At 51.3% G+C, this 19,406-nt stretch overlaps 1 protein-coding gene across 1 annotated transcript in view; it reads left to right on the top strand.

The window, feature by feature from the left end:
• Positions 1-2,118, top strand: part of LOC134347617 (keratin, type II cytoskeletal 8-like) — a 40,841-nt gene extending 38,723 nt beyond the window's left edge. The window contains exon 8 of the mRNA XM_063049981.1: positions 1,168-2,118. The gene's annotated coding sequence lies outside the window, so the exon portion shown is untranslated. The remainder of the gene's footprint in view (positions 1-1,167) is intronic.
• Positions 2,119-19,406: the final 17,288 nt, after the last annotated feature.

Below are 19,406 nucleotides of genomic sequence, written 5' to 3'. Positions count from 1 at the left end.
TTGGCCTTCAATAGTCAGGGGATTGAGTCCAAGAGCCATGGGGTGATGTTGTAGCTTTATGAAATTCTGGTTAGACCACACTTGGAATAGTGTGCTCAGTTCTGGTCACCTCATTATAGGAAGGAGGTGGAAGCTTTAGTGAGGGTGCAGAGGGAACCTACCAGGGTGCTGCCTGGATAAGAGGATTTACTTTATGAGGAAAGGTTGAGTGAACTGGGGCTTTTCTCTTTAGAGCAAAGAAGGGTGACAGAGATGTATAGATAGAGAGGACAGCCAGCACCTTTTCCCCAGGATGGCAATGGAGGGCATCCATTTAAAATGAGTAGAGGAAGGTTTAGGGGAGATGTCAGAGATAGGTTCTTTACACAGAGTGGTGGGTGCATGGAACATGCTGCCAGGGGTGGTGGTGGGTCAGATACTTCGGGACATTTTAGAGACTTTTAGATAGGCACATGGATGAAAGACAAATGGAGGGCTATAGGAGGAGGGAATGGTTAGATTAATCTTCCACATCCTTCCCATAATGAGATGATCAGAACAGCACACAGTACACCAAGTACAGTCCAGTGGCTGTAGGCTTCAGTGTAAAACTGAGCACATCTATAAGGACTGCTGTCACTGTCACAGGATAGCAGCATCCATGTCAAGGACCCCCACCATCCAGGCCATGCTCTCTTCTCACTGCTGCCATCAGGAAGGAGGTACAGGAGCCTTAGGACCCACACCACCAGGTTATTAGCCCTCAACCATCAGGGTCTTTAACCAGGCTCTCAACATCTCTCGCCACATCACTGAACTGTTCCCACAACCTCCGGATTCACTTTCTAGGGATCTTCATTCCATGTTCTCGTGATTTATTGATTATTTATCCTTTACTTTTTTCTTGTTGTACTTGTACAAGTTGCTGTCTTTTGCACATTTTTTTGGTTTGGCTGTGTGTGTAGTTTTTCATTAATTCTATTGTGATTCTTTTTATTTACTGCAAGAAAATAAACCTCAGGGTTGTATATGTTAACATGTGTATACTTTACTTTGAACTGGGTCCAGACAAGGATCCAGAGGCTGGGATTAGTGTCCAACAACAGGTTGATTGGGGTGAGTGACTAATGCTTCATTGCTGCTTTTTGTTGTAACCCTAACTAATAAATATTTTTTATTTTTGATTAGATTAATAAGACGAATACCACGGGAGGTGTTGTAAGGAACAGGCCAGTGCACACATGAGACCACCGCCTCCTTGCCAACGCCTCAGTGAGGTCGTCATGAGAACCCACTCAATCTCTAACGCTGGGTCACACACGAGAAGATCCAGTAACTGCGCTCAAAGCCATGCTCAACGCTCACTCCCTGCCTTTCATGCAATCTTTTACTCTAAACTAATCTGATCAGATCTCCACCCCCAGCACTGCTACCCCATTCACCCACATCCTTATCGCCAACCCCCCAATCTGACCTCCTTTTGCCCACACAACACATGCCACACAACCTCTTCCTTACTGAGCCCCCTCCCTCCATCCCTCAAACTGTGGGTCTGCCATCCCTCCATCCCTCAAACTGTGGGAGCCCCTCCCTCCATCCCTCAAACTGTGGCAGCCTCCTCCTTCCATCCCTCAAACTGTGGCAGCCCCCTCCTTCCATCCCTCAAACTGTGGGTCTGCCATCCCTCCATCCCTCAAACTGTGGGAGCCCCTCCCTCCATCCCTCAAACTGTGGGTCTCCCCTCCCTCCATCCCTCAAACTGTGGCAGCCCCCTTCCTCCATCCCTCAAACAGTGGGTCTTCCCTTCCTCCATCCCTCAGACAATGGGAGCTCCATTCCACCATCCCTCATCAGTGGGACTCCCCTCCCTCAAACTACAGGATCCCTCTGGTCTCCTCTCTCTGCCTACCTTGACCCATAGTACAAACTCGGCCTCCCTGTTCCTCGGTTCCCTCCCCCAGTCTCCCCACCCTCCACCCTCCTCAGTGCTGTGTGCTTGATATTCCTTGAGGCTCTCTGATTGGTGCCTCCTGTCCCTTCCATTCTGCAGCTTCGGACTGAACGCTTTTGGTGAAATGTTGCCTTCCTGACAGAGAAATGTATTTATCATTGGTGGGTCGTGGATAATAAAGAATTTGGACAAGCCCCTCTAAGTGTGAGTGCCTTTCTCTCTCTCCAGTTGTCATTAGGACCGAGGATCAACTTTATTCACCACACACATTTTATGTGTATTGGGAATTTGCTGTAGTGTGTAGGTCAGAGTGTGACATTGACATACAACAAAAAGCAACAATGTTCAACAATTATAAAGAATTATATAAAAAATATAGCTAGAAGTACAGATATAGAATAAAATGTATATAAATACCAGCATGTATTTACAATGTAAACAGCATTATAAAAAGTGGTTTAAGGTGTGTACAGTGTAGTGATGGGGTTATAGATAGAGGGGGATGGTAGGGGGAGGGAACTAGAATGGTTGATCAGATTAACTGCCTGGGAGAAGAAACTTTTAAGATGGTGTAAAATGTTTAAGAACCCTGTCGTGCTTTGCAGAAGGAAGCTTTGGAAAAGGCAGTTTGCAGGGTGTCCGGTGATTTTTCCTGTCCACTGTGTCCTGGACTCTCACCCTGTTCTCTCCCCTCTCTAATTATATCATTCCAGTCAACATTCAGGGGAGCTCCCCCTTGAATGGGGGGCCTCCAGAGCAGGGTGACATGATAGTTGGCAGTTAGCGTAATGCTTTACAGCGCCAGTGATCAGAGTTCAGTTCCCACCACTGTCTGTAAAGAGCTTGGATATTCTCCTCGTGACCATGTAGGTTTCCTCCAGGAGCTCAGATTTCCTCCCACATTCCAAAGGCGTACGGGTTGGTAAGTTGTGGGCTTGCTCTGTTGGCCCCTGTCTACCTGAGACACCACTGGGGAAATTCTGGGTTGTAAACCCAGGGATAGAAGTAATGGATCTGCAGAAGTTTGTCAAAGTTTTAGGTAATATACCAAATCCACACAAATTTTAAGAAATTAGAGGCACTGCTGTACCTTCTTTGTGATGGCATTATGTGCTTATCCCAGGACAGATCGTCGCATTTGATAACGTCAAGAAATTTAAAGTTACTGCCCCTCTCCACCTCCAGTCTCCTAATGAGAACCGGCTCATGGAGCCCCAGCTGCTGAAGTCTGAGCAGACTTGGCTGCTATCCCTACGCCATTCATTCAGAGCTGTGCCATCATCAACAGCACGGGTGTGGACATAGAGGGAAGGATCATTAGGTACAAGAGGCAGTGGCTCAGTGAGTGCAGCCCTGGAGATCCAGGTTCAATTCCGACCTCAGGCGGGGCTGTGTGGATATTGCAAGTTCTCCCTTGTGACTATGTCGGTTCCTCCCGGGTGCTTTGGTTTCCTACCACACCCAAAATACCACTGTTAGCTGGCCCTGGTAAAGGGGCAGAATCTGGGATGTGTGGGCGGGAAGAAAGGGGCTTGTTTGGTGTTGCAGTTTTGTTGCTTGCATTGTTCTGCATGCTACCTTGGTGCCAGAATGCAGGGCAACACTCGCGTGCCGCCTCCAGCACGTCCTGAGGTTGTGTTGGTTGTTAACACAAGTGACTAATTTCACCGTATGTTGCAATCAATCTGCATCGGAATCTGTGCTGCTGTCTTCAGAGGTCCTTGGGCAAGGAGGAGGGGTGACTCGATAGAGCTGTGCAAGATGATTAAAAGGCATAGATTGAGTAGACAACCAGAGATTTTTTTCCCAGGGCAGAAATGGCCTATACAAGGGGGCATCATTTGCAGGTGATTGGAGGAAAATATAAGGGATGTGAGAGGTAATTGCTTTTTACACAGAGAGTGGTGCATGGAACATGCTGTCAGGGGTGGTTGTAGACGCAGATACATTAGGGACATTTAAGAGACTCTTAGATAGGCACATGGATGATAAAAAAAAAGGAGGGCTATGTGAGAAGGAAGGGTTAGATTGATCTTAGAATACGTTAAAAGGTCAGCACAACATCGTGAGCCAAAGGGCCTGTACTCTGCTGTACACCGAGGTACCCTGCTGCTCAATATTTTCTAATGCTCTACAATTCACTGTGTAGGTTTTGGCCTTCCACATCCCCCCCAGCTTATCACTTCCGACTTGTCAGTGTTAAACTCCATCTCCCAGTGCTCTGCTCATTTTGCCAACTCATCATCATCTTCCTGTGGAGTGTCTGTTTCTGTTTTTCTGTTTCTGTGGGGAAGGTAAAAAAAAAGGGAGTGTAGTGTGTTTAATATTTCAATACTATTTGAGTACTATTGTAAATATTCCAGTTAGGATGGCGCTACCAAACGTGCATGACAGCTTCCTGGTAGACAAAATGCTAAGAAATCTGACTACAAACATTAATAAAAATACCTTTCCTGAGGTAAATTTTGTTAAATTATCGCCTCGAACAGTGAGCAGGTTGAGCAATGGCGAGGTGAGTTCGAGGGATGAATTCGTGCAGATGGAGTTCTGATGCCCGTTCAGCTGTCCCAGGAGCGAGGCTGGATCGCTCTGGGCACTGAGTGATGTGAAGACGGTGAGAGCAGCTTCAGGCTAGGCGACAAAATCTTGGCTCGGAGCGAGTCACTGGGTGGCGTGGTCTAGGCCTGGATCCTTTTGCAGCAGCAGTGCCTGGATCCAAGTGGGAGGGTCAATGCGCTGTTTAGACAATTTAAACGCCGGCCCAGATCAGAGACAAGAGCCAATTTTGCTCGCTTTCCGTGATCTTCACTCCTCTGTCCAGGGCACCGAAGCCTTTCATTATTCGGTCGTTGGGTTCATTAAAACAACGGCCCAGATAGACTGAAAAGACAAGGTATCAGTCAGGACGATACCCGCGATTTCACTCATTCTCCACGAGGGCCATCTCCATAGCGCTGAGGCTATGAAGACTGCCCCGGCTGCTGTGCTCCGTGCCCGCTAATTTGATGACAGGGTTCGGACCGGAGGACTCAGTTTTTGGTTCGGAGTGCTGTTGTTTGCATAGCATGCATTTTTTTTCCCTTTCTCTTGCTCACCAAGCGTTGCTCTTCTATTTTTATTTGTCGTCTTCTTTAAATTGGGTTCTTTCAGGTTTCTTGCTTTGTGGCTACCTGCAAGCAAGGAAATCTCAAGGTTGTATAATTTATACATTCTTTGATATAAATGTACTCGAACCTTGAAACAAATTATTTTATTAAGAATTATTTATTTACATAATTCATTACAGGTTAAGTGTAAGAAGTACATGTCATTACGTCATTTTTGAGCGTCTGGCTAAAATAAAACTAAACGTACTTGAGTTATCCCCGGCTCCTGTGTTTTTCTTTCAATTAGTTTTATATCTTGGAGTCACAAAACATAACAGAGAGAGAAGACCGGAAGAAGCTGCAGAAGATCGTGAACACAGCACAGCACATCACACAAACCAATCTTCCGTCCTTGGACTCACTTTACACCGCACGCTGTCGGAGCAGTGCTGCCAGGATAATCAAGGACACGACCCACCCAGCCAATACACTTTTTGTCCCTCTTCCCTCCTGGACAAGGCTCAGGAGCTTGAAGACTCGTACGGCCAGATTTGGGAACAGCTTCTTTCCAAATGTGATAAGACTGCTGAACGGATCCTGACCCGGATCTGGGCCGTACCCTCCAAATATCCGGACCTGCATCTCGGTTTTTTTGCACTACCTTACTTTCCATTTTTCTATTTTCTATTTATGATTTATAATTTAAATTTGTAATATTTACTAATTTTACTATTTTTAATATTTAATATTTGTAATCCAGGGAGTGGGAAGCGCAGAATCAAATATCGCTGTGATGATTGTACATTCTAGTATCAATTGTTTTGCGACAATAAAGTATAAAGTATAAAGTAAATCGTTAAGTTCAGTATTAGACCCTAACGTGTTGAATTAGCATGTGTTAGTTAAAATCTACCTCAGACTTCTGGTATGTCCCCATTCCTTCTTCATGGCTGTCTGATTGGGTAGTGGAATCTGGCCACTCTCTGCAGCTCCCCATGTGGCCAGCAGAGGGAGATGGTGCACATGATCCCAGAATTAGAATTAGAATCTAGTTCATTATCCCTGACATGTGACAGGCAATTTATTTTGCGGCAGCAGTACAACGCAAAGACATTAAATTACTATAAATTACAATAAAAATATAAATAAATATATAAAAAACAGTGCAAAAATAGAGAAAAATAGTGAGGTAGTGTTAACAGTTCAGAAATCTGATGGTGGAAGGGAAGAAGCTGTTCCTGAAACGTTGAGTGTGTGTCTTCAGGCTCCTGTACCTCCTCCCTGATCATAGCAATGAGAAGCGAGCATGAGCTGATTCTTTATGTCACCAAAGACTCTAGCAAAATTTTACAGGTGTACCACAGAACGTATTCTGACTGGCTGCAGGAATTGTTCATGGGTTTACAGACTGTTCAGAAATCTGATGATGGAAGGGAAGAACATTCAGGGCTTTAAAGAAGGGAATCAAAATTTGATGCAAGGATGTTGGTCACACTGGCTTCGATAACTGAAAGTCTGTGACAAACCTCCACCCACATCCCTAGATACTACAGGGTCCTTTCTGTCTATTTACACATGAACAGCATAGATGTAACTATTAGAGAATCAGAATCAGGTTTAATATCACTGGCATGTGTCGTGAGATTTCTTGCTTTGCAGCAGCAGTACATTGTAATACATAATAATAAAAAAAATACAATAAGAAATATACTGTATATATAAAATGTTTAAATTAAATAAGTAGTGCAAAAGGAGAGCAAAAAAGAAAAAAATAGTGAGGTAATGTCCATTGACCATTCAGAAATCTAATGGTGGTGGGGAAGAAGCTGTTCTTAAAACGCTGAGTTTGTGTCTTCAGACTCCTGTACCTCCTTCTTGATGGTAGCAATGAAAAGAGGTCATGTCCCGGGTGATAAGTATCCTTAATGATGGATGCCACCTTTTTGAAGCACCACCTTTTGAAGATGTCCTCGACACTGGAGAGGTTAGTGCCCATGATGGAGTAAAGCAATAATTAGAGAGTTTTGATGCCCTCATCCAGCTCTGGAAGCCTTGTCAAATGAGATGAAGACTACAGTTGTCTATCAATGCACAAATGTGGGAAGGCCTCCACATTGTCTTGTGGTAGTGAAAAAGATTGCCAAGGAAGTCAATGGCAGGAGGGAGGCCAAGGACAGGGATGTTGTGTTGCAAAAGGTTAATGGCCTAGCATGTATGGGTAAGCAAAAAATTCTCGAGGAACTCAGCAGCATCTATGGAGGGGAATAATTAATCGACGTTTCAGGTCAAAATCCTTCATTAGGACTGGAAAGGAACCGGGAAGAAGCCAGAATAACAATGCGAAGGGAGGAAGAGGGCAGGTGATTGGTGAGGCTAGATGAGGAAGAAGGCGGGAGGGTTAATCGTCCCTAATACACCCATCCATCTTCCCCACCTCACCTGGATCCTCTCCTTACTTGCTGAGATCCTCATACATTTAGCAGGTGATGTAATTTGCAAGCATAGATAAACACTACAGGGCATAACTTTAAGGTGCAAAAGGGAAAGTTTAAAGGAGATGTGTGGATGTCTGGAATGGTCTAACAAGCTGTTCCAACTCCTGTACTTGATACCTTGGTTCATGAAGGCCAATGTGCCAAAAGCTTTCTTTACAACCCTATCAACCTGTGATGCCACTTGCAATGAATTACAGACCTGTATTCCCAGATCGCTTTGTTCTACCTCACTGCTCAGCGCCCTACCACTCACTGTGTAAGACCTACCCTGGTTGGTCCTCCTAAAGTGCAAAACCTCGCACTTGTCTGCATTAAATTCCATCTGCCATTTTCATCCCATTTTTCCAGCTGATCCAGTTCCCTCTGCAAACTGTGCTAGTCTTCTTCACTGTCCACTGCGCTTCCCGTCTTGGTGTCATCCATAAGCTAGCTGATCCAGTTTACCAATATCATCACCCAGGTTGTTTATATAGAGAACAGACAACAAAAGAACCAGCACCAATCACTACTAGTCACGGGCCTCCAGTCAGAGAGGAAACCATCTACTACCACTCTCTAGCTGATAATCCAATTACTACCTCATCCTGAATACCAAGTGATTGAACCTTCTTGCCCAGCTTCCCATATGGGGTCTTGTCAAAGGCCTTGCAAAAATCCATGTAGTTGTAGACAACGACCACTGCCTTGCCTTCATCAACTTTCCTGGTAACTTCCCTGAAAAACTTTGTAAGATTGGTTAGACATGACCTACTCTTCACAAAGCCATGTTGACTATCCCTAATCAGTCCCTGCCTATCTGACTACTTATATATCTGGTCCCTGAGAATTCATTCATTCATTACGTATCATATCAGGTGGGCAATCATGGTCTTGACCATGATTGTTCTTGACAAATTTTTCTGCAGTAGTTTGCCATTGCCTTCTTCTGGACAGTGCCTTTACAAGATGGGTGACCCCAGCCATTATAAATACTTTTCAGACATCCTCTGCCTGGCATCAGTGGTCGACCAGAACTTGTGATATGCACCAGCTGCTCATACGACCGTCCACCACACGCTCCCATGGCTTCATGTGACCCTGATCAGGGGGCAAAGCAGGTGCTACACCTTGTCCAAGGGTGACCTGTAGACTGGCAGAGGGAAGGAGCATCTTTCTCCTTCTAACACCACCCCCCACAGACCCTTAAAATATCTTCCAATAGTTTAACAATGTCAGACTCATCGGCCTATAATTTTGTGGTTTAAAGCCTTTCTTGAACAATGGAGCAACATTAGCTGTCCTCTAGTCCTCCAGCACCTCACTCATGGCTAAGGACATTTTAAATACTTCCGCAATGACCAGTATACAAGAAGCAGCAATAACAATTCTTTTTCCATCCCTACCCACCATCCACACACAGACAAGCCTCCGCCCCCAGAGAGGCCTCCTGAAACCATCCCTGTTGTTGTTAAAGACTTGAGACCTGCAACATCCATCTGACAGAGATATCTCTGCAAGACGTTTCTGCTTTTGGAGAGTTTCATAAATATTTAATTTCAACATTCTGAGTCTAATCTGATAACCACCCCTTGCTCCATAAAAGGTTTGAGTTCTGCTGTGTTGATTGATGATAGAGCAATTATGACCTATTTCCTGGAGGAACGCGTCCCATACGCTTGATCCAAGATATGTTGATATCTAATAGCAATCCAGAGCAGTGGGATTTGTTTTTTCTACTTTCTAATGTTCCTCTTTTCTTACTGTCTAAGATAAACCACCACGGTGGCTAACAGCCCGCTGGCCATATTAACTCTTTGAACTCATAGAACAGTTCCGCAGATTACAGGCCCTTCCAGCCCAACGAGCCCAAAGTGCCCAATTACCCCTCATGTGATCAATCAACCTACTTGTTCTTTGGCATGTGGGAGGAAACCAGAGCACCTGGAGGAAACACGTTCGGTCACAGGGACATTGTACAAACTCGTGAGTGGCAGCAGCGGGAATTGAACCAGAGTCGCTGGCACTGCAGCAGCATCACGCCAACCGCCATGAAAAGGTACTCACAGATAATTGGAGGAGGGGGTAGGGCGGACGTGAGAGAAACACAGTTGTGTACAAGTTCTTGTAACCACAAAGTCCGCTCAGTGCTAATACTGCAAGTACCACGCCAAAGAGCAGAGAACGTGGAACATTATAGCACAGTGGAGATCCTGCAGCCCAAAATGTTGTGCTGAAATTATAAGCTACTCCAAGAACAGTCCAAACCTTCCCTCCCACACAGCGCTCCATTTTGCTATCATCCATGTGCCCATCTCAGAGTCTCTTAGATGTCCCGAATGTACCTGCCTCTACCACAACTCCTATTAAGGTGCTCCATGCACCCACCACTCCGTGTAAAAAAGACTACCTCTGATATCCTTCTATACTTTCCTCCAATCACATTAAAATTATGTCCTTTTGTATTAGCCATTTCTGCCCTGGGAAAAAGTCTCTAACTATCCACTCAATCTATATCTCTTATCATCTTATTAAAACACCTCTCACCCTCCTTCTCTCCAGAGGGAAAAGCCCTAGCTCACCCAAATTTTCCTCATAAAACATGCTCTCTAATCCAGACAGCATCCTGGCAAATTTCCAAAGGGGATCGCAGGGAGGGGGGTGGTCCTAACCAGTACTAGAAAGGTATACCTAATAAACTGATCATTGAGTGTAGATCCATAATTCCTTGAAAGTGGCATCACTGGTAGATACGGTCATAAAGAGAGCTTTTGGCACATTTGCCTTCATAAATCAAAGCACTGAGTACAGGTGTTGGAATGTTATGTTGAAATTGTATTAAACATTGATGTGGCCTAATTTGGAGTACTGTGTGCAGTTCTGGTCATCTATCTACAGAAAAGATGTCAATAAGATTGAAAGAGTGTAGAGAAAATTTACAAAGATGTTACCAGGACTTGTTACAGGGAAACATGAGGGGGATTTTCTTCACTCTTGAGGTTGGTGTGAGTGTGGAATGAACTGCCAGCAGAAGTCGTGGATGTCAGTTCAATTGTACCATTTAGGAGAAATTTACCAAATCTTAGTTATTTGTGAATACGCCGGATGCAGCAGTCAGACCAGAAGGATTTACAATTTTCAGAATGGACCGAACTACTGACTCTGATAAGGCAAAAGGAGATGAGTGTTTTACGGTCAATACTCCCATGTGGCGGTTATGTCAAATTTGAAACACATAATGATTAAGTATAGACCATTCTATTTGCCTTGGGAGTTCTCATCTGTGATCCTGACCACAGTTTATATACCACTGGCAGCAAACTAAAAGCAAGCACTCACTGTACCACAGGATGTCCCTGCAGACAAGAAACAGATCATCATGACGCATTTCAAATTATAGTCGGAGATTTCAACTAGGCCTGTGTGAAGAAAACCCTGCTCAGTTATCACCAGCATACAACCCATTGCACCAGAGGTCCCAACACACTAGACCACTGACAACACGCTGGAGGAACTCAGCAGGTCAGGCAGCATCCTTGGAAAAGATCGGTCGACATTTTGGGCCGGAACCCTTCGTCAGGACTGTAGGGGGAAGGGGCAGAGGCTGCTGCCCGACATTCTGAGTTCCTCCAGCGTGTTGTGAGTGTTGCTTTGACCCCAGCATCTGCAGATTATTTTGTGTTTACACTAGACCACTGCTACACCACGATAAGAATGCCCACCGTTCCTCATCCAGACTACATTTTAGTAAATTGGATCACTTGGCTGTTCTCCTCCTGCCTGCATTTAGCCTTTCACTCAATGTCAGCAACACCAAGGAACTGATCATCGACCAGGAGAGGCAAACTAGAGGTCCATGAGCTAGTCTTAATCCGAGGATCCAGGTGGAGAGGGTCAGCAACTTTAAATTCCTGGGTGTCACTATTTCAGGGGACCTGTCCTGGACCCAGCACATGAATGCAATCACAAAGAAAGCCCAGCAGTGCCTCCACTTCCTCAGGAGTGTGCGGAGATTCGTCATGACATCAAAAACCTTGACAAACTTCTATAGATGTGTAGTGAGAGTGTACTGACTGGCTACATCATGGCCTGGTATGGAAAATCCTACAAGAGCCAATGGATTCGGCCCAGTACATCACAGGTAAAACCCTCCCAACCATTGAGCACATCTACATGAAACGCTGTTGCAGGAAAGCGGCATCCATCATCAGAGATGCTCACCACCCAGACCATGCTCTGTTCTCATTGCAGAAGTTACAAGAGCCTCAGGAATCTCACCACCAAGTTCAAGAACAATTATTACCCTCAACCATCAGGCTCTTGAACAAAAGGGGATAACTACACCCACTTGCCCATCCACTGAGATGTTCCCGCAACCAATGATCTCACTTTAAGGACTCTTAATCTTGCTATTTCATGTTCTCGTTATTTATTGCTATTTATTTATATTTGCACATGCATAGTTTGTTGTCTTCTGCACTCTAGTTGATCTTTCCTTGATTCTGTTATAGTTACTATTCATGGATTTGTGGAATAGAAAATGTATCTCAGGGTTGTATGTGGTGACATATATGTAGTCTGATAACAAAATTTACTTTGAACTTTGGAATTTCTATAGGTACACGATGGGAGGGGTATGGAGTGCTTGGGTCCAGGTGTAGGCCGATGGGACTAGGAAGATTAGTAGTTTGGCACAGACTAGATGGGCCGAAGGGCCTGTTTCTGTGCTGTAGTACTCTATCATTCTATGACTGTAGGCTTAATATCACTGAAATATGGTGTGAAATTTCATGGCAACAATAGAGAGCAAGATATAAAAATCTATAAGATCATAAAAGGTACAGTGAGGTGGTGCTCTTGGGTTCATAGACCATTCAGAAACCTGATGATGGAGGGTAAGAAGCTGTTCCTAAAACACCGAGTGTGTTTTTTCATGATCCTGTACCTCCTGACAGCATATCCCGGATGGTATGGACACTGCCCTCTTGACCATCACCTCGATGGTGCGGAGAATTACCCATAACGGAGCTGGTTGAGTTTACAATTCTCAACAGCTCTACCCTCTCTTCACTCATGACAGCATGGCGAGGCACGGCTCAAATATCATCTATAAATTTGCCAATGACACAACTGCTGTTGGCAGAATCTCAGATGGTGACAAGGAGGTGTACGGGAGTGAGATAGATCAGCTGGCTGAGTGGTGTCACAACAATGTTGCACTCAACGTCAGTAAGGCCAGGGAGTTGGTTGTGGACTTCTGGAAGGGGAGGTGGAGGGAACACGCGGCAAGGCATCAGCCGTGGAAATGGTGTGTGATTTCAAATTCTTCAGTGTCAACATCTCTGAAGATCTACCCTGGGCCAACATATTAATGCAATCACAACAGCTGCTATTTTTCATTAGGAGCTTGAGGATATTTGGTATGTCACCAAAGGTTCTAGTACATTTCTACAGATGTACGTGGAGAGCATTCCAACTGGTTGCAACACCGTCTGGTATGAGGGCCCCACTGGAGAGGATCAGAAAAAAGCTGCAGAGGGTTGCTGATTCAACTGGCTCCCTCACAGGCACCAGCCTCCTCAGCATCAGGGACACCTTCAAAAGGTGATGCTTCACAAACGTGACACCCATCATTAACAGCCCCCATCAACCAGGCATGCACTCTTCATAATACTGTACTAGCATCAGGGAGGAGGTACTGGAGCCTGAAGACACACACACTCGTTTTAGGAACAGCTTCTTCCCCTCTGCCTTCAGATTTCCGAATGGACATGAACCCATGAACACCACCTCACTATTTTTGGCTTTCTTTTTACACTATTTACTTAATTTATACTTATAACCATATAACAATTACAGCACGGAAACAGGCCATCTCGGCCCTTCTAGTCCGTGCCGAATTCTTACTCTCACCTAGTCCCACCGACCTGCACTCAGCCCATAACCCTCCATTCCTTTCCTGTCCGTATATCTATCCAATTTGACTTTAAATGACAACATCAAACCTGCCTCGAACACTTCTGCTGGAAGCTCGTTCCACACAGCTACCACTCTGAGCAAAGAAGTTCCCCCTCATGTTACCCCTAAACTTTTGCCCCCTAACTCTCAGCTCATGTCCTCTTGTTTATATATTTACTGTATGTCTTTTTGTGAGTTAGAGTTCCTCTTTTGTATTGCACTGTACTGCTGCCACAAAACAACAAATTTCATAACATACGTCAGTGGTAATAAACCTGATTCTAATTCTCTTGCCGGTCCTGTGCATTGGGCTCTGACTGGTGAAGCAGCCGGTCAGAGTGCTCTCCACAGTACATCTGTAGAAGTTTGCTAGAATCTTCAACGATGCCTCTCAATAATAAGCAAATGCTTTCAGAGGCTGGTTAAGAGACCTTGACCTTGAACCTGCCTTGTGCAGCTGGATCCTGGACTTCCTGTCAGATCGCCAGCAGGTTGTAAGAGTGGGCTCCCTCACCTCCACCCCTCTGACTCTCAATACAGGAGCCCCTCAGGGCTGTGTACTGAGCCCCCTCCTTTACTCCGTTTACCCATGACTGTATCGCCACCCACAGCTCCAATTTGCTAATTAAATTTGCCGATGACACTACATTGATTGGCCTAATGTCAAACAATAACGGGGTGGCCTACAGGGAAGAAGTCATCACCCTGACACAGTGGTGTCAAGAAAACAACCTCTCCCTCAATGTCACAAAAACAAAGGAGCTGGTTGTGGATTACAGGAGGAATAGAGATGGGCTAACCCCTGTTGACATCAATGGATCTGGGGTTGAGAGAGGAAACAGCTTCAAGTTCCTCAGCATCCTCATCACCGAGGACCTCACATCGTAAGTATATACCAGCTGTGTGGTGAATAAGGCACAACAGCACCTCTTTCACCTCAGATGGTTGAGGAAGTTTGGTATGGGCCGCCAAATCCTAAGAACTTTCTACAGGGGCACAATTGAGAGATTCTGACTGGCTGCATCACTGCCTGGTTTTGGAACTGTACCTCTCTTAATCACAGGACTCTGCAGAGAGTGGTGCGGACAGCCCAGTGCATCTGTAGTTGTGAACTTCCCACTATTCAGGACATTTGCAAGGACAGGTGTGTAAAAAGGGCCTGTAGTATCATTAGGGACCTGAATCACCCCAACCACAAACTATTCCAGCTGCTACCATCCAGGAAGCAGTACTACAGCATAAAAGCCAGGACCAACAGGCTCCAGGACAGCTTCTTCCACCAGGCCATCAGACTGATGAACTCACACCGACTTGAGTGTATCTCTATTACATTGACTGTTCTATTTATTATAAACTATTGTAAATTACTATGATTGCACATTGCACATTGAGATGGAGACGTAACGTAAAGATTTTATTCCATATGTATGTGAAGGATGTAAGAAATAAAATAAATTCAATTCAAATCTCCTCAAACTCCGAATGAAGTTGAGCTGCTGGTGTGTAATCTTTGTGATTCCATCATTATGTTGGGCAAAGGATAGATAGTCTGAGATTTTCCAGTTTAAGGTAACCCATTTCCTTTTGTCCCGCCGTCTCCCCCTCCTTCCCGCCATCCGCCCGAGCCGTCTCCCCATCCGTCCCACCATCCGCCCAGGCCATCTCCCCATCCGTCCCACCATCCGCCCAGGTCCTCACCCCTTCATCCCGCCGACCACCCGGGGAGTCTCCCCCTTCATCCTGCCGTCTCACCCTCCATCCTGCCGACCACCCGGGCCGTCTCCCCCTCCGTCCCGCCATCCACCCGGGCCGTCTCCCACTCCGTCCCGCTGTCCACCCGGGTCTTCTCCCCCTCCGTCCCACCGTCCACCCGGGCCGTCTCCACATCCGTTCCGCTGTCCACCCGGGCCGTCTCCCCCTCCATCCCGCCGTCTCCCCCTCTGTCCCGCCGACCACCCGGGCCGTCTCCCCCTCCGTCCTGCCGACCACCCAGGCCGTGTCAGCCTCCGTCCCGCCATCCACCCGGGCTGTCTTCCCCTCCGTCCCGCCATCTCGCCGAACACCCGGGCTGTCTCCTCCTCCATCCCGCCGTCTCACCCTCCGTAGCGCCGAACACCCGGGCCAACTCCCCCTCCGTCCCGCCATCTCGCCGTCCACCCGGGCCGTCTCACCCTTCATCCCGCCGTCCACACGGGCCGTCTCCCCCTTCGTCCCACTGTCCACCTGGGGTGTCTCCCCCTTTGTCCCACCGTCCCGCCGTCCACCCGGGCATCGTTCTCCCTCCGCCCCGCCGTCCACCCGGGCAATCTCCCCTTCCGTTCCGCCGTCCACCTGGGTCTTCTCCCGCTCCATCCCACCGTCCACCCAGGCCGTCTCCCCCTCCTTCCCGCCATCCACCCGGGCCGTCTCCCACTCAGTCCCGCGGTCCACCTGGGCCGTCTCCCCCTCCGTCCCGCCGTCCACCTGGGCCGTCTCCCACTCCGTCCCGCCATCCACCCGGGCCGTCTCACCCTTCGTCCCGCCGTCCACCTGGGCCGTCTCCCCCACCGTCCCGCCGTCCGCCCGGGGTGTCTCCCACTTCGTCCCGCAGTCCACCCGGGGTGCCTCCCCCTCCGTCCCGCCGTCCACCCGGGCCGTCTCCCGATCCATCCTGCTGACCACCCAGGACGTCTGCCCCTCCATCCCGCCGTCACCCCCTCTATCCCGCCGACCACCCGGGCTGTCTCCCCCTCCGTCCCGCCGTCCACACAGGCCGTCTCCCCCTTCGTCCCACTGTCCACCCGGGGTGTCTCCCCCTTCGTCCCACCGTCCCGCCGTCCACTCGGGCTGTCTTCCCCTCCGTCCCACTGTCCCGCCGTCCACTCGGGCTGTCTCCCCCTCCGTCCCGCCATCTCGCCGTCCACACAGGCCGTCTCCCCCTCCATCCCGCCGTCTCCCCCTACGTCCCGCCAAACACCCGGGCCGTCTCCCCTTCCGTCCCGCCGTCCACCCGAGCCGCCTCCCCCTCCGGCCCGCCGTCCACCCAGGCCGTCTCCCCCTCTGTCCCGCCGTTCACCCGGATCTTCTCCCCCTCCGTCCCGCCATCCATCAAAGGGTATCTCCCCCTCCGTCCCGCCGTACACCCGGGCCGTCTCCCACTCCGTCCCGCCGTACACCCGGGCCGTCTCCCCCTCCGACACGCAGCCCATACGGGTCGTCTCCCCCTACGTCCCGCCGTCCACCCGGGCCGTCTCCCCCTCCGTCCCACCGTCTACCTGGGCCGTCTCCCCTTCCGACCCGCCATCCACCCGGGTCTTCTCCCCCTCCATCCCGCCGTCCACACAGGCCGTCTCCCACTTCGTCCCACCGTCCACCCGGGGTGTCTCCCGCTTCGTCCCGAAGTCTTCCCCTCCGTCCCGCCAAACACCTGGGCCGTCTCCCCCTCCGTCCCGCCATCCACCCGGGCCATCTCCCCCTCCGTCCCGCCGTCCACCCGGGCCGTCTCCCTCTCCATCCCCCACCGACCCGCCATCGACCAAAGGGTATCTCCCCCTCCGTCCCGCCATCCACCCGGGCTGTCTTCCCCTCCATCCCGCCATCTCGCCGAACACCCGGGCTGTCTCCTCCTCCATCCCGCCGTCTCACCCTCCGTACCGCCGAACACCCGGGCCAACTCCCCCTCCGTCCCGCCATCTCGCCGTCCATCTGGGCCGTCTCACCCTCCATCCCGCCGTCCACACGGGCCGTCTCCCCCTTCGTCCCACCGTCCACCTGGGGTGTCTCCCCCTTTGTCCCACCGTCCCGCCGTCCACCCGGGCGTCGTTCTCCCTCCGTCCCGCCGTCCACCCGGGCAATCTCCCCTTCCGTTCCGCCGTCCACCTGGGTCTTCTCCCCCTCCATCCCACCGTCCACCCAGGCCGTCTCCCCCTCCTTCCCGCCATCCACCCGGGCCGTCTCCCACTCAGTCCCGCGGTCCACCTGGGCGGTCTCCCCCTCCGTCCCGCCGTCCACCTGGGCCGTCTCCCACTCCGTCCCGCCATCCACCCGGGCCGTCTCACCCTTCGTCCCGCCGTCCACCTGGGCCGTCTCCCCCACCGTCCCGCCGTCCACCCGGGGTGTCTCCCACTTCGTCCCGCAGTCCACCCGGGGTGCCTCCCCCTCCGTCCCGCCGTCCACCCGGGCCGTCTCCCCATCCATCCTGCTGACCACCCAGGACGTCTGCCCCTCCATCCCGCCATCTCCCCCTCTATCCCGCCGAACACCCGGGCTGTCTCCCCCTCCGTCCCGCCGTCCACACAGGCCGTCTCCCCCTTCGTCCCACTGTCCACCCGGGGTGTCTCCCCCTTCGTCCCACCGTCCCGCCGTCCACTCGGGCTGTCTCCCCCTCCGTCCCGCCATCTCGCCGTCCACATGGGCCGTCTCCCCCTCCATCCCGCCGTCTCCCCCTACGTCCCGCCAAACACCCGGGCCGTCTCCCATTCCGTCCCGCCGTCCACCCGAGCCGTCTCCCCCTCCGGCCCGCCGTCCACCCAGGCCGTCTCCCATTCCGTCCCGCCGTCCACCCGAGCCGTCTCCCCCTCCGTCCCGCCATCCACCAAAGGGTATCTCCCCCTCCGTCCCGCCGTACACCCGGGCCATCTCCCACTCCGACACGCAGCCCATACGGGTCGTCTCCCCCTACGTCCCGCTGTCCACCCGGGCCGTCTCCCCCTCCGTCCCACCGTCTACCTGGGCCGTCTCCCCTTCCAACCCGCCATCCACCCGGGTCTTCTCCCCCTCCGTCCCGCCATCCACACAGGCCGTCTCCCACTTCGTCCCATCGTCCACCCGGGGTGTCTCCCGCTTCGTCCCGCCGTCTTCCCCTCCGTCCCGCCAAACACCTGGGCCGTCTCCCCCTCCGTCCTGCCATCCACCCAGATGTCTCCCCCTCCGTCCCGCCATCCACCCGGGCCATCTCCCCCTCCGTCCCCCACCGACCCACCGTCCACCCAGGGTATCTCCCCCGCCGTCCACCAGGGCCATCTCCCCCTCCGTCCCACTGTCCACCCGGGCCGTCTCCCCCTCCGACCCGCCGTCCACATGGGTCATCTCTCCCTACGTCCCGCCGTCCACCCGGGCCGTCTCCCCCTTCGTCCCGCCGTCCACCCAGGTTATCTCCCCCGCCATCCACCAGGGCCGTCTCCCCCTCCGTCCCGCCGTCCACCCGGGCCGTCTCCCCCTCCGTCCCACCGTCCACCCGGGTCTTCTCTCCCTCCGTCCCACCGTCCACCCAGGCCGTCTCCCCCTCCATCCCACCGTCCACGCGGGCCGTCTCCCCCTCCGTCCCGCCATCCACCAAAGGGTATCTCCTCCTCCGTCCCGCCGTCCACCCAGGCCGTCTCCCACTCCGTCCCGCCGTCCACCCGGGCCGTCTCCCACTCCGTCCCGCCGTCCACCCGGGCCGTCTCCCACTCCGTCCCGCCGTACACCCGGGCCGTCTCCCACTCCGTCCCGCCGTACACCCGGGCCATCTCCCCCTCCGACACGCAGCCCATACGGGTCGTCTCCCCCACGTCCCGCCGTCCACCCGGGCTGTCTCCCCCTCCGTCCCGCCGTCTACCTGGGCCGTCTCCCCTTCCGACCCGCCATCCACCCGGGTCTTCTCCCCCTCCGTCCCGCCATCCACCCAGGCCGTCTCCCCCTCCATCCCGCCATCCACCCGGGCCATCTTCCCCTCCGTCCCGCCGTCCACCCGGGCCCTCTCCCCCTCCGTCCCGCCATCCACCCAGGCCGTCTCCCCCTCCGTCCCGCCATCCACCCGGGCCATCTTCCCCTCCGTCCCGCCGTCCACCCGGGCCGACTCCCCCTCCGTCCCACCGTCCACCCGGGTCTTCTCCCCCTCCATCCCACCGTCCACGCGGGCCGTCTCCCCCACCGTCCCGCCGACCACCCAGGGTGTCTCCCACTCCGTCCCGCCGTCCACCCGGGCCGTCTCCCCATCCA

The sequence above is a fragment of the Mobula hypostoma genome, chromosome 6, assembly GCF_963921235.1.
Source record: "Mobula hypostoma chromosome 6, sMobHyp1.1, whole genome shotgun sequence".
Taxonomy (NCBI): Eukaryota; Metazoa; Chordata; class Chondrichthyes; order Myliobatiformes; family Myliobatidae; genus Mobula; species Mobula hypostoma.
Note: the sequence above shows the minus strand (reverse complement) of the source record. Positions and strands in the feature narration are given on the sequence as shown.